Source organism: Urocitellus parryii, chromosome 2 (assembly GCF_045843805.1).
Source record: "Urocitellus parryii isolate mUroPar1 chromosome 2, mUroPar1.hap1, whole genome shotgun sequence".
NCBI classification, from domain to species: Eukaryota; Metazoa; Chordata; class Mammalia; order Rodentia; family Sciuridae; genus Urocitellus; species Urocitellus parryii.
In genome coordinates this window covers 155,716,317-155,732,576 of record NC_135532.1, presented here as the reverse complement: position 1 = coordinate 155,732,576, position 16,260 = coordinate 155,716,317, and the positions used below count along the sequence as shown (strand labels likewise).

The 16,260-nt window shown below is 37.8% G+C and overlaps 1 long non-coding RNA gene across 2 annotated transcripts in view; it reads left to right on the top strand.

Moving 5' to 3' along the window:
- LOC113188251 (uncharacterized) overlaps positions 1-16,260 on the top strand; it is a 155,195-nt gene that overhangs the window by 64,891 nt on the left and 74,044 nt on the right. For both annotated transcript variants that reach the window (XR_013342740.1, XR_013342738.1), the window contains exon 2: positions 1,920-2,061. This is a non-coding gene — a long non-coding RNA (uncharacterized LOC113188251). The remainder of the gene's footprint in view (positions 1-1,919; positions 2,062-16,260) is intronic.

Sequence of the window (16,260 nt, the reverse complement as noted above, 5' to 3'; positions counted from 1 at the left end):
TGGAGGCTAAGTATTTATTTTTGAAAAGAGATAAAGGAAAGAACAGCTTAGGAGCTGGAGTGGTTTTTCTCTTTCTTTTTCTATCTAAATATTTATGCAGTTGATCTTCTTGCTGCCAGGCACATGGTATTGGATATCAGCGTACTAGCAAGGAAAATATCAAGATTGCACACTTCTTTCTGCATGTCATACTTTTATAGGATGGTCACTCTGGAAATAATCATTGACAATTATTGCTTTTCATTACACAGTGTGACAGAGACCCTTGGACTATTATCTTTCCATGGCGTTTTCATTACAAAGCCCATCAAAATAAGTTTTATTGTCTCAAGTATCCCATGTGTTATCCAGAATCACTGTTCAAAGCTGATATTATAAACTACTTCATACATTTATGTTTTGATCTGTCAAATGAAACTAATATATTACTGTCCAAAGTCTGAGGATGTGGTAAAATAATACCTATGGAGTCCCTAAAAGAAACTAACCATTGTATGATACTGCCTTTAATTAGGGCTCCAGGCCATTCTTTGCCATTAACCAGTACATTTTTTTGTAGGCTTTCTTTATTTCGACATTTCTTCTGAATACATTGATGTTTTTGGAAATTCCTTGTTAGGTCCCCTGCAGTGGTATGCTGCAAAGTGATCTTGGCTAACACAGAGAAAAGGATGGCTTACATTATGCATTTTGCATTTCAGTCTATAATTTTAGAATCCAAATACTACTTCATTTAAGAGGGGAGTAAAAAGAGGGTGGAGCTAAACACTAAAAGAAATCAGGAATCTGTGTCCCATTACTAAAACCCTGCCACTATAATATTTCATTTGAGCAAGAAATGCCTTTATTAGAGTTCAGTGTCTGTAGAATAAGCAGAGTTAACAACCAAGGTGTCAAATATAAATTTATTATAAAATTGTCTGTGTGAATTTCTGTACTGGATAATCACACCCCCCCCCCATTAGTTATGCTTCAGAGACCTATTAGTTTCTCATTAAACTGAAGGACTGAAAATGCACATTGAAGAAATCAAACTGACACAGAAAACCAATACATTCTTTAAGAGCTTTTCTTTGGTTGTATGCATGCTTGTAAAATGTGAGTAGTTTTAGAAAAGAAGTAACATCTTCTGAAGGTGTGTTTGAGTTCATACTATTTAATATCTGTGGATAAAAAGTATTAAAAGACCATGAGCATAAGGAAAGTGATTTAAGTTTTGTTTGATTCTAATTTATTGTGGAGATCATAACAATTCCAGTGTTTTCCTATATAGTTTTAGAAGTTGTTCATTGTGCATGCAAAGACTACCAGGATCAGTTTCTTTAGGCAGGGAAGAAATAGAAGAGATTCACCTAGAAAAGAACTTTCAGAGTCCCAAATGTCTCCCAAACCTTCTTCAGGAGACCAGGGCTCTTCATGCTGTGCAAAAGAGCAGCCAAAGAAGTCAGCTTGTTTTCATCCCTGTAAGTCTCTGCATAGTAGTAGATGATGAGTCTGGCTCTTGGCCAGAGACTAAGTGTGATTTTTTAGGTTTGACCATGAGAAATTACAAGAGTTTTACCTGGCAGACTTTATGGGGAAAGCACTTATCTTTCACCAGATTTGGTGAATAAACCAGAGCATTGCAGTCTATAAAGGGAGGGACAGGACCTCTGGATGGTCATGTTTTTATGCTTATCTGCATTCTTAGCCCAGACGCTCTCTTATGGTTTGGATATAAGATGTCCCTTCAAAGCTCCTGTTAATGCAGAAGTGTTCAGGGGTGAAATGGTTTAATTGTGAGAGCTGTAACCTAAATAGTCTATTCTAGTTGCAAAGAAGTAACAGAGTGGTAATTGTAGGCAGGTGGGGCAAGGCTGAAGGAGGTTGGTCACAGGATGTATTCCCTGAAACAGTTGCTCTGTCTCCCTCTCCCCCAGACTTCCTGACCCCAGCCTGAGCTAACCAGTTTTCCTCTATTGGATCCTGCCCTCATGATGTTCTGCCTCACCGTGGACCCAGAACAATGGAGTCAGCTGTCTATATAGACTTAGACCTCTGATGCTATGAGCCCCAAATAAGGTAATATTCACACCTGAGCTATCTTCCTTCATCCATCTGCCATAGCCACCTTACGTTCTATTTTTATAAGAATTTCAACTAATTTAGCTTCATTTAAACAATACCCAACACTTATTAGATGAAAAATTTGTGCTACATACTATGTTGAGGATATTGTGTTAAAAACTTTACATCTTTTACAAAATATTGGAACAAAATATAGATGAGTAATGCATAAAAGCAGATCAGTATAGTATTACATTGCAGAAGATTAGTTCTTTACAATAGCAGGGTGCTGTCTAGTAGTAGCTGAGAGAAATAGAGACAAATAGGTGGAAGACTCTTGTTATCTAGCAAAATTTAGGGAGTGTCAGGATCCTGACCAAGTAGAATGGAGGTCAGAGAATGGTACAAACATTAAGTTACTGAAATGTTTGAAAGAAAAGTAGAGTCATATAAATGGAAACTGATAAGCATCAAGAAAGGGAGGAAAGGTCTGGTGCATTAATGAAAGGTCAGCCATGCTAATTTCATAAACAGACTCTGACTCTAAAGCTTCCATCCCAATCCTGTATATATAACCAAAGGTTGGTAGGTGAGCTGGTGAGACTGCTTATTTATCTGTTGTACTGATGATAGTTGGCTTATGATCTGGAACATCAAGAGGGCTCCTAACAATTCAGACTAGTAAGTGAGAAGGAAGTTTGAGCATCCTTCATTATTACTGGATAATCTGTTGAATAGGAAAGATATAGACCTTAAATACAAGGACTTCTGTTGAGAACCAAAGCCAAAAGGGCCCCAGCAAACTTCCAGCTGCCAGCAAACTTCCAGCTGCTGGCTGATGATTGGCTCACAGCGGCCCCAGCAACATCTAGCTGATTGGCTCCTCTGCGGTGATGTTCATTGGGCTGTTTCCCTGCCCTTTCAGACCACGGAGCTGCTGATTGGGGGACTTCTTTGGCTCTGCCCACGCGACCCAGCCAATCGGCCTCAAGAGCAGGAGGATTGGGGGAGGTGGTGAGGTTTGTGTGGGGAGAGAGGCTTGTGGGAAGCCGGTGGTGGCAGTTGGGCTCTGAGGATTTTTTCCTGAGGAGCTGTTTTGTTTGGCTTGTAGTTCTAAAAATAAAGTTAGTTTCTTTTGACAAGTGGCTCCTGAATTGTGCCCAACCAGACTGCAGCAGACTTCTGTTTCCAGTTTTGAGGTAGAAAATTGCAAAAGAGTATTACTCCCAATATAAGCTGAGACAATCCAATAAACTTTAATAGCAAAAAGCTAGGGAACCACCGTGAACTAGTTTATAAGAAAGGAAAAGCCCTTCCTAGCAGAGAAGAACCTATGGCTACTCTCATCCCTGGAGGAATAATAGACAATGTACTGGTTCACCATGAACTGGATGAGAAGAAACCAGTGGATTTTAATAAACATTTAACAATGTGTGAGGATTGATTTGTTGGATGATATTCCCAGGAGACCCATTCAGAGAGCAATCTCACATCTGCCCTCCATTCATTGCTCTCCTAGAATAGAGAGTCAGCATGAAGGCTTGGACCTGGAGTGAGAACTGAGAGAAGGCCCCCTGGTATGCATGCAGATTTACTGACTACAGGGCAATGGCCCAGTGACTGTTGGGGCAGGACAGAAGACTATAGAGAGAGATGTTCATGGCTTAGGACAAGAGTACAAAGGGAGCTACACACATATCTTAAAAGATGGTGGTGGGCTTAAAAATAATGGAACTGGAGCATTGCTGGTGTTTGAATCACACTTCTAATCCTGCTGGGGAAATATTTGAGGAATCAGTAACAAGAATTTAAATAAAACTGCAACAAATCCAGACACAGCTCAACTATAGATTGGATTGACTCATTCTGGATCTGGCACAACATCATTTCTCTTGCCTTCTGTTGGTCAAAGTCAGTTAATAAGGTAGTGCAGATTCCAGGGTAAAATCATCTACATAATTTGATGTGAAGTATATATGTACTGAGATGGGAGGAGTGTTGGTGACCATATTCAGAGATTAGTTAGGATATATTTATAAATAACCAAATAATAAATTACAGGCTTTAAAAACAGACCAAAAGAAATTAGAAAATACTTCGAGTTGAATGATCAAGAAAGTACAAACTATCAAAATTTATGGAAAGTAGTTAAGAAAGTTAAACAGAGACATAGAGAGAGATTTATAAGAGAAGATCACTGTAAGGTGGGGAAGGAAAAAAGAGAGAAGAACCCTTTCGATTCTATACATCAACATAAGTTAGAAATCACTCTACTCCTCCCTCTATCCCATGTGCTTTTATACCTGAAGTCTTCTACTTTTCCCCTCCTGCAAGGGGTGCTGAGAATCTTAGCAAATCTTTTTAACAATATTTTATTGGAATCCTTAAAACTAGGTGCTTATATAAGGTAAAGAAAATATAAGGTAAATGTTTTTACTTGACATGTAAGTCTCTCAAAATTTCTAGCCAGTCTTTTGCTCAACCAGTTGACAGGTTGCTCACATAGGTTAATACAGGAAAGATGTGAGTTCCTAGAATCTGCACAACTCCAGATAGAGGACATCCTTTGTGTCAGCAAAATCCATAGCAACCAGGAAAAAAAGGCTTGCTCTTCCCTTGTCACAGCCTGATGATGAAGTAGCAGGAACTATTACCAAGCAGATCAGCCACACACACTGTCTCTAAAGGGTAGATCCTAAACCTTGGGCCAGGTTAGTGCAAGATCTCTGTGAAGGGGCATTTTGTCTGATGGGTCTTCAGAGTTCTCATGCTTTGTTCAAAGATAAGACACTAGTAAATGTCTTAAAACTCCAAATTGGGGAAATCAGACATGGAAATAATGATTATTAAGCACTTCTGATTGCCATCTTCCAGGAGCCGAGATACTAGGGATCTTGACCCAGGAGAAGATGCTGTGAAGATGGCGTTAGTGAGACACTTGTTGTTCCTGGGGGGTCATCAGCAAACCTTTGATGAATGAAAGCTCACGGAATAGGATGTCTCTTGGCTATTGTTCTGGTGGTCTGGACAATAGCCAAGAAACCCGATTCTCACAAGTAATTTCTTGTTTGATATACAATGGATAGAGAATGTTCTCAGTGTGATAATGACAGTGGGGTGATACAAGTTGGGGACTAAGCAAGTTCATCTGAGTTTTCTTTAAATCTGTGGCTCACAAATGAAAGCAATTCTGTCATTCTGAGGGATGTTTGGCAGTGTGTGGAAATATTTGACTGTCACAGCTGGGGATAGTTGAGCATTTCTAGCCTCTAGTGGGTTGAAACCAGGAATGCTGCTAAACTTCCTATACATCATAGGACTGCCCCCAAGGTATTATTTGAATCCAACTGCAACAGTGTTAAGATGGAGGAATGCTATTTTAAAAGTATATTTTTGTCATTTGTTCTTCGGGGAACAAGGATTTTTATTCAGAGAAACAACTCAAAAGCAGTGACAATATCAACAGTGGTAAAATCTTATGCAGTTTTCCACAGGGTTTATAGTTCAGACCCTTGAACCTCAGAACAAATGGGAGAGTTTGGTGTCCTACTGATTCACCCAGAAAAAATAATTTTCTCATAGCATTAGCTATTCTTGGCCTTTTCCCTTTTTAACCTTTCAGATTATATTACTTAAGGGAAAACAAAACAAAACAAAACAACAATGATCTATGCACTCTAATGAAACTTGAGTAACAGAGATCAATGGAAAATAAACATTTGATGTTTGGAATATAAAAAAAAAATGAAAGAGTAGATAGTAAGTTCATTTCCCTTTGCAGAGCTTTATTACCTTCTACTTTTTTTCTGATTCTGACCAGAATCTATTCACATGTAACCTCAATTAGTTAAAAGATGCAGCATAAATACCTTCCAGGGGAAGGCTGATAACTGAGTTCTGGTGGGCTAATTGCATTTCATCTGCTCATTTCTGAATGTCACCACAGATTAAAGCATGTGAAAAATTAAATAATATGAGATTGCATAGATTCTGGGGTAGAAAGGTTCTTGACCCATATTAAATCCTATCTTTGCTTAATTTCAGTGGAATTTATTGATCTAGAGGAAAATGTGGACTATTGAGCATTTAAACTTGTCTTAGATAGCTAAGGAAATCAGATTGTTGGAGTTGCAGTAAAATGGTTTAGAGGGTTTGGAATGCACTCCCTTAAATTGCTGATGAGGAAGTGGAGGCTATAAGCTGGTACGTTGCTGGCCATGGGTCACAAGTTAGTTGCAGTGCTGGGACTAGAGGCCAGAACTTCTCATCTGAGCCTCATATTCTTGTAGCACAATTTCCAAACTGTAGTTCAGAATTACTTCTGGGTGGTTGGAACTGTCCAGAGTAAAGTGTACCAAGGTCTGACCATCATGTCTTGTATGTATTCTAACTACTTTCACATGTTATCTCACATCAAAAAGCATTCTTATTACATAAATAGAACTAAAGTGTTTGTCTCTATTGATCAGAGGAAATCAAAACTCAACGATATGGAGTAACCTATTTGAAGTGAAATAACTAATAAAAATAGTCGTGTTTTATTGTAGTACTATCCTTTTCTGTTCATTATAGGTTTATTACAGAGGCAAACAATTCTACATGGGTATGAAAGGAGCTTTTCTTCACAGGTTGCTTACTCTATGAATTAGCCCATTTGTTCCTTGTAGTTATTACAAGAGGTAGCTATGATTATTAATCTCATTTGCTGATAAAGAAAATGAGGTTTGGTGAAATTCAGTAATGTGCTGAAGTCTATACCACTAGTAAGTATATACCAAGATCTGTTTTATACTAAAGTCCACATTTTAATCATTACTATATAGTTTATCATTGTTCCTATGGTGTTTCTGTGGCTATTTTGGTAATTAATACAATGTTCTGATTGGAATAGCCATTGAACACCCAGTTTTGTGCTTGATGTTCTGATTTAAAAGTGAATATTTTACATTTTTTTATCACTACATGATGTTGGGGAGAATGCAGACCATTGGCTAAGATAATTTTCTCCTCTACTTTTATTCAGGAACTCCTAACTGATTTCCCTCTCTCAGCATTCCTGCATGTATCCATCTAATCTAATCTACCTAATGCAGCAAGAGCAGTCTTTCTAGAAAAGGGATCTCATTATGTCACTACTTAGAAATCATTAATGAATTACTCCTAACTTCAAAGACATGATACTCCATAATCCATTCTCTATTATATAATTTTACATCCTGCTTATCCATCATAGGCTTAGTTCCAGTCATCCTTCAGTTTGATTGTTTCCTAATTAAGTCATGCAGCTTCCTGTGTGTGCATTTTCACATTCTTTGAATTACTTCTTCATGCTATCCCTGTCTCCCTTTCTTGCCCCAACCTGGCCCCTAATTCATTGCTTTGTTTTTTAAAATCCTCTTCAACAATTTTACTTCTGACTGCTCACCCAGTGAGAGATTGCTCAGGATATATATCTATTGAAAACATATCACTGTAATTGATTATTGATTTTACTTTCCAACTATGCTATGATTTATTTGATAGAAGGAACCATTTCTCATTTCTTTATTTTTCTAATGCTTACTTCAGTTCCTGGCATATGATATCAGGCTAATATATCAAATGAATTGTTGTGCCCAAAGAATTTTGATTATTGAGTAGATATGGAGAATAAAGTAGAGAGGTGAGTGAAAGATAGTTTCCAAGGAGATATCTGGAAAGATCTTTTTAACTGAAACAATACTCAATACTGCTGTAGAAAAAAGCAAGTGGGTAAACATGGTTTATTCACATTCCATGTTGAATATAAAAATATGACCATAAAAATAGTAATTTCCAATCATATACATATTATGTGTTTAGTTGAGTGGGTAGAAATTTAGGATTCCTGGACAAATTCATTTTTAAAAAAGATTCTGTTATTTTTTTAAAATTGTAAAATAAATAGATCTTAAGTTCATCTTCAAGTCATGTATTTGTTTATGAATATGAGAGGAAAGAAAGGAGCTGGATTTCTTGCTCTATCTTCATGTTTTCTTTCTTCTATTACCTTTTTTACATTGTTCATGCAGAAGCAGAAATTGACCCTAAAGTTTAGGAGCAACTGATCTGTAGCAAATGAGTAAACTGTAGGAGCTTGGTCAAATGGAATGCTATATACAAATGGAAATTTTTTGGTAATTAAGTAGTTCTTAATAACATTGTGTAAATATCATTCATTGAATTAGCAGACTAGGAGTTGTTTGCTTTAAGATACTTATGCTTATTATTTAATATTTAATAGCACTTGTTAAGCAATAAATTTGTTTTTTCTTTATGTGGACTTGGCTATTCTCAATTTCTGTACTGTGGAAACCCAGTCTAGGTTGGAAATAAAGGAACAGAGAGAATAATCCTGTGAGGAATAAATTCACTTCATGGTATTTAAACAGAAAATACCATAGTGTAGCAAGTACATGGATAACTAACAACTTTGCTTTTCCTGGAATGGACATATATGGTTACTTCACTATTGTTTTTTCCCCTCCAGTATGTATGCATATCTTTTGGCCAAATTTGGCCACAGTATGTTCTCATTCTACAGGATGTTGAACATACAGAGTACCTCTAATTCTCTGGCAGAAGGGCTAACAGAAGCTTTGAGTTATTTTAAATACAGAGAACTTATTGTGGATGCAGTTTGTGTATAAAATATATGAGCTTGCACAATAAAGGTGTGCACACACACACACACATATACACAAACATATACATACATACATACATACATTTTGTGAAGAGAGGACATCAATCACTTAGAGTCTCCTAAACACATACATTCTGCTGACTTCTCTATAAGAAGTCATCTATAATGCCATTTAATTTAATTTTTTCAATAATGCTAAGCAGTGTATGTAACTGTCACAGTCATTTTATAGATGAGGAGACTGAGGAACACAGTCAAGATAACCTGATTAATTAGTGCCAAAAGCAAGGCTTAGAGAGAGTTTGGCTTACCCCAAAGCCTGTGTTCCTTTTCCATGCCATCTTACCTCCCTGATTCCACCAGCATTCCTCTTTGGATCCACTATCTGCCATTCTTAGGAAAGTGTAGTGGGTAGAAGTTGGGAGGATTCGCAGCTTTCTCCACAGCTTTACAATGTCCAACTTTCCTGCCTTTTTTTCTTCCTCTATTATTCCATTGGAAATCCTTTCCTCTTCTGAATACATTTGCTGAGGAAGTCCTCTGCTGGCTGCCCTGCTGCTGTGTGTTTGGATATCGCTGCCCCATTCTTGCACTCTGTATGGGGTTTAGTCTTGTCTGCTTCATTACTATCCACTTGCTTTCCTTGTACGCTCTTCATTTCCCATCTTTCCATTGTAGGACACCACCCAGTGCTCACCTTCTTAAGACTTGCCTGTTGTTTAACATCTACTTTAGCTCACCCAAGAGACTTCAGCATTGGATAAGTGGTTTCATGTGCTCTTCTGGTCCCATTTATTTCACCTGTTCCCTGCCACAGTACAGCTGGGAAAAATAACCGGGAGGTGACAAGAAACTTGAAGGTTGAAGCAGGAACTGCTTTATTATGGAACAACAGCGGTATATATATACCTAACTGATTACACACAGCTTGACTCGGTTAGCATCATCCAGATACAGCAATCAGCCAATAAGGGATCTCCACCATCTCAATGGCTCTGTGGCATTGCCTCACAAACCACTCCTCCTGGCAAACTGCCAGGTGCCATCTTGACTTGATTCGCGGCCCCCAACAGTTCCCTTTATAAAACAGATGCTTACTTTTGCTAGGAAATTCCCCTCTTTAAGTAGAAAAAGACTTACCTATGAGAGTACCTCCCAGGAAAATATCTTCTCAAGACAGAAGATAAACTCTTCAAGGTCTTCTCTTGTTTTATTTGCAAAAGATTCCGAGTTCCTATGATCTGTAGATATTAAATCATACAGAAGGTTAATCCAACTTGCTTCCAGACCTGAATTTTCTAGTACATGTTCCAAGGAGCACTAGTCCTATAAGACTATCCTAAAAAAATTAAAATCACAGAGACATCTCTCTCATGCCAATGACAGGATATCTGAGGTGGGGAGGAGCCATTCCCAGAACTCTGTGCTCCTTGTGGCATCACCTCTGGCTCTTACTTCTGACCACATTTCCCATCTCTTCACCACAAAGTACCCAGGAGACCCACTGAAGGAGGTTACAATTATATCTAACAATCTGTCTTTTTCTAAGATGCAATCCCTGCATTCTCACTTTCCTGCATGAAACCCAAACCTCTAAGCTCATCCTTCATTCCTCTTATTCTCACATCTTCAATATGGCTATGCACATTCTCCAACAAGTAGTCTGAGTGTTCTTTTCTCCCCACTACACATTGTAGAGCTCATGATATCTGTATAAATCAGGAAAGGCCTGGTTTTACTATGGCAGCAAATCACAGAACATATGCACACATGCATACATGTGCACACGCACCCCATTCTAAAATACCACTAACCCCTTAAAAAACTATGTTCAACATTGATTGGCAGGGAGTCAGCTCTACTTAGTCATCCAAAGATGAAACTGATAAAAACTTCACAATCTTCTATCAAAAACATCTGGAAATGAAGCCTTTGTGGTGGTTTGAACAGGCTAAGACTGAAATGGGTGAATTGTACAGGGCTCCTCACCATCTCAGCTGGAAGTGATTCACAGCACTTCTTACATTTCTTTTCCAGGAATGGTCAGATGACCCTGCCTATGTACAATGTGATTGAGAAATTTTGTCTTCCATGTGCCTGAAAAGGAAATCACCAGGAATATCTATCCTATTCATTTAAAAAACAACACTTTCATCAATTTCTTATATTTTCCTTCAATTTCTTTCTTTAAATAAAATTTGATTATTGCTAAGGACCCTGATTTTCCTCCAACCCTCAAATGTTGGTTCCTTTTTCTCTCGAACCCATTTTTCCCTGTACTTGTAGGTGGAATAGTGTATCCTTTGTTCACCAGTTCTACTTTCAGAATAAGGGTTTCCCCTTGCTTTCCTTACTCCCCTGAACCCCCATACTCCCCAACATCTTGGATCCTTTAATACACAGGACATCAACTGGATCACTGATGTCTTCCTTGTTACAGCCATCTGCCTTCTTCCTGATGAGTCCCTTTCTTCCCTTTCACCCTTACATTAATGGAAGATTTTAGCACTTACTCTATTTTGACTGACTCTGTTTTCTCCATTGTGGCTTCATGTTAGCTTTGCATTGCTTTCATTAAAATACCTGACTAGAAGAACTTAAAGGAGGAAAAGTTTATTTTGGCTCACAGTTTCAGAGAGTGAGCCTGCTATCTGCCAACTCCATTGCTCTGGGCCTGTGGTGAGGCAGAACATTATGGTGGAAGGGTATGGCAGAGCAAAGCTGCTCAGCTCATGACAGATAGAAGGCAAAGAGAATGTGAGGTGCCAGGGAGAAAATATAAACCCCAAAGGCTGTCTTCAGTGACTTCTTTCTCCAACCACACCCTACCCTCCTACCTTTACTATCCAGTTAGTCCACTCAAATTATTAATCAATTGAATTAATCTATGGATTAGGTCACACTCTCATAATCTAATCATTTCACCTCTGAGTATTCCTGCTCAGAGCTTTGGGGGATATAACAAGCTTATTTATTAACCTTGGTGACCCAGTTATCTACAAGGGCAATACATTCCATATCTTGTTCTTGACTTCTTCATTACACAGTGTTTTGTCTTTTTCTTCTATTCTGAAACAGGTTCTCTTGATCATACTCTAGATCTTTGCCTCAATAACCTCAATTCCTCCCTTGTCATCGCTTTTTATTTTTCCATGTCCATTGCCTTGTAATGGTCTGAATTGTATCCCCCGGCACACACATTTAAATGTTGAAATATTAATTACTGTATTGGAGATAAAATCTTTAAAGCAGCAATTATGTTAAAATGAGGATATTTGGGGGGGCTAATCCAATGTGAGGAGAAGAAAAAACAGACAGTACAAAGGAGTGACCATGTGAAAGTATCAGAAGAAGGCAGTCATCTACATCCAAGGAGAGAGGCCTTAGAAGAAATCAATTCTATTGGAACCTTGATCTAGGACTTCCAGCCTCCAGAGCCATATGAAAATACATTGCCATTGTTCAAATCACCAGTCCTTGATGTTTTGTTAGGAGCGCTAGAAAACTAGTGTGCTCTCTAGTGTCCTGTGATCTTTCTCTGCCCTTCTTAACTCAGATTTCATGATCAAATAAAAAATACAAATAAAAAATAATCATGCCCTTCTTTTTTTTTTAGCCCCAGGGTTGAACCTACAGGTGCTTAACCACTGAGCAACATCTCCAGCCTATTTAAAAAAATATATTTTATTAGAGGCAGGGTCTTACTTAGTTGCTTAGGTTCTCACTAAGTTGCTGAGGCTGGCTTTGAATTCATGATCCTCCTTCTTCAGCCTACTGAGCTGCTATGATTACAGGCATGTAACCCCATGCCTGGCTTCATGCTCTTCTTTACCTCTTTGTTGTTTTGGTTTCTTATCTCTCTGTTGCATGTTTTATAGTATAAATCTTGCAAAGCTGCCACTCTGGTGACACACAGGTTTTTGCTTGGATAAAACCTATAGCCAAGCAGCCATGCATGGTTAAAACATACCCCTCTATCAGTCTATGTTGGGTTAACTCATTTTCAAGATCTTTCTAATTATTTACTTTCCTCTTCACTTGAGAAGACTGATTCATGCCATCTTCTTGTTCCTCAGACTTCTAGTTCCCTCTGTATTCTCAGGCAATGATTTCTATTTTTCTGGATCCAAATGAAATGAAAGGGACCCCCCCCAAAAAATCTCCTTCTATTAAGTCTACCCAATTCCTTGATTCTATTCCTACATACTCTAGTATCTTGTTTGTGGGAATGAATGAATGAATCATCCATATGTCTGGCTATGGCACAGATTTGCTTGTGCTCTGGATCATCTACTCAAGAAAATTGCTCCTGAATTTGTCCTCCATCAGTGCTCCATCCATTCTGAAGGATCATTTGCATCAGCATACCCATGTATCTTAATAGTTTTTTAGAATAGGTATGGATATGCTGCAGTTAATGTTCCTGAAAGCAGAGCAATGATTTCATTTTTTTTTCACACACATCAAAAAATGTATACAGGGTGACTCTTCAGCTCTCTTCCTTGAGTGACACAGGTGCTCTGGATCCTCTTACTTGTGTGGTCACCATCTCAATATATAGCTTGTAAGAGGAAGATAGAGGTAAGGATGGAAATTATGCAATTGGGATTTTTTTTCCTGGGAAAATCTGTGTTAGAGATAAACATTGAAAAAGCCAAGATGTATGTGTGTGTGTGTGGGGGGTGGGTGTGTATATACACAAACACACACACAAACACACACACACATGTTCATTTAAAGGAAAAAAGTTTATTTTAACAACAAGAAGGAAAAACTACTTAGAATCCTTTTATAGAATAATTTACCCCTACTTAGAAACAGATTGCCCCACAGCTATATACAAAAGAAAGGTATAACATTTTCCTTGGTTTTATAATAAAACATGAAAAACATTAAAGTTCTCCAGTTCATAAGGTATTCAAGGGTTTTTACAAAGTGTTTTGTTGGTGTTTTTATTATTTATTTGTTTGTTATTGTTGTTGTTAAAACAGTGACAGCAAAATAACTTAGTGGAATATACAGATTAGACCTGCACTAATGAAGAGAGGTGATGTTTTCACAGAACAAGTGTTTTCCCCCAACTCCTTTCCATTTGATGTCAGTTAAAATATATCATTGGTTATTTAGTTTTGAAAATTAATACAATATGACATAATACCTTTATTTATTTTTATGTGGTGCTGAAGATCAAATCCGGTGCTTCATACATGCTAGGCAAGTACTTTACCAGTTTGGATTGGGCAGAGTTGGGTAAAGGGAGGGGAGGTGTCATGGGAGTAAAAAGGATGGTGGAATGAGATGGACATTATTACCCCATATACAAGTATGACTACACAACCGGTGTGATTCTGCACTATGTATAGACAGAGGAATGAGAAGTGGTGCTCAATTTGTGTACTGTGTGTCAAAATGCATTCTAGTGTCATGTATAACTAATAGGAACAAATTAAAAAAAATAATTCAACATCCTCATGCACATATAACAGCTACTTAATGTACAATAAAAGAACAAGGAAGGAGAATATAAAAGAATAGAGAAGTATGTATTACTGTAGTAGTCAGGGTGTGGTGGAACCAAATTCAGTTTTCTAATTGAGAATGTATTCTTGATCCTAAGAATAGAGTTCTGGACTGAAGTAGCAAGTTCTATCTTGTTTGCTTCTGGAACATATCAATTGCATATTCTTCCATTTCCAACTGTGCAGGTGTGTCTGTTTCATTAATTGGCTTGCTGGTCAAATAGTTCATTGACCAACACTGTCATTGACAACAGGCTTTCTTTAGTTTACTAAGTAGTGTGTGACTCTTAATCCTAAACTGCACCACAGAATCATTATGCACTTGCACCTTTAAATTAATTGATGGTTGTTATTAGTCTTTACTCCTTCTTGGGCTTTTTATGGGCTATGATGAGGGGTGGAATTTAATCAGTTGCTGCTTCGCAGCAGAAGTACCAGGTTCATGCAATTGAGCACACCAGTACCATCAGGAGCTGGGACAGGATGGAAAAGTCAGGAGGTGACAGTGATGGATAAGGGAGTACAAGACATTTTAATTTTAACTCTTTAATCTTCTACGTGGGAGTTAATCTGCCATTGGCAATTAAAATAAAGATAATGCTCTCCTTTGCATGCGCTGGACCTAGTATTAGAGTTTTCTTTCATTTTGTGTGTGTGTATGTGTGTGTGTGTTCTCCACAATACACTTACCTTGCCTTGAGGAGAGCAAGGGTGTTTTCATTCAATAAGTGTATAGTTGAAGAGAGGGGTTGCTCTTTGTTAACTTTTTTTTCTAACTGTACAGATTCTTGCATAAAACCTGGATCCATTAATGAAATGAAACTAATGGTTGCCCATTCTAGTCAGGGTTACAGCAAGTGGATTTGTTTAAGCCTTTACATTACTTATTGGGATTTTCACATTATTCCAACCTAGTTTTGATTTTAAGAACCCATCTGCATATTTACTAATATGTCCTTCAAAACTAATGGAACTAACGGAGAAGAATATGGTGGACAATTGTCTTTTGTAATATAACCACACAAAATATGTGACTTAAAACATTTTAATTTATTTAGTCCATGATTCTGTGGGTCAATGTTCCTCTGGACTTACTGGTCTGCCATTGGCTGGCCCTCAGCTAGGCAGCTCTGTTTCATAGGGCTGGCTGGCTGTAGGCTGCTCAAAGATGGAGGTGACTGAGCTAGTGTCTTTCATCCTCTCTAGGACAGTCTAGGTGTTTACATGGAAGCTGAGCAGAATCTCCCAAAAGAGAGAGTGAAAATCCAAAGCCCTTAAATCTAGAGTACAGACTGAATTTCCAGTACAGTAAATTCTCAGTTCTGCCTCAGACTACAGATGTCAAGGTTCAATGTCAACCCAAAGTCATGGAAAAGGGAAATAGGCTTCAGCTTTAGATGAGAAGAGCTGCAAAGTCAAGTGAAAATGGATATATGAAAAGGAAGATAAATAATTTATAGTTATCTTGTAATGTAACACATAGGACAAACACTTGAATAATGTAGTCTGACATGTTTGATTTTTTTTCCAGTGGCCAGCAAGGAGAGCAAACATCAGAAGTATTTCTTTGAAATAATACTTTCCTACATACTCTCTCTTTGCTTAGTTCTACTGTCACCATTAAACAAAGAAAATAGTCATCATTTAAAACTAAATACTTCAGTATCTAAGCTAATCCCCACCTCCCCAAGTTGAAATAGTTTTGCTGAAAGAGGAAGTGTGTTGATTGCATTAAGAATGACCAGAATATTGAATTCTCCAAGTGTTCACCATCTGGTGTTTTAAGACCCAATATACAAGTAGTACCACTTTTTATAATGTGACAAAATGAATTTACATGCATATCAAGTAAAGGACAGTGGGCCTACAGGTATGGATTGGAATTGGATAAGAATGATGCCCTGTGAGATAATAAGAACATGGTTATATTGCTGAAATAATCATAAGCATAATAGTAAATTGATCTTCTTGTACGAGATACTTGTATAACTCTGCTATCTTAAATAAAACACAGCCCTTTTCAATCCATAG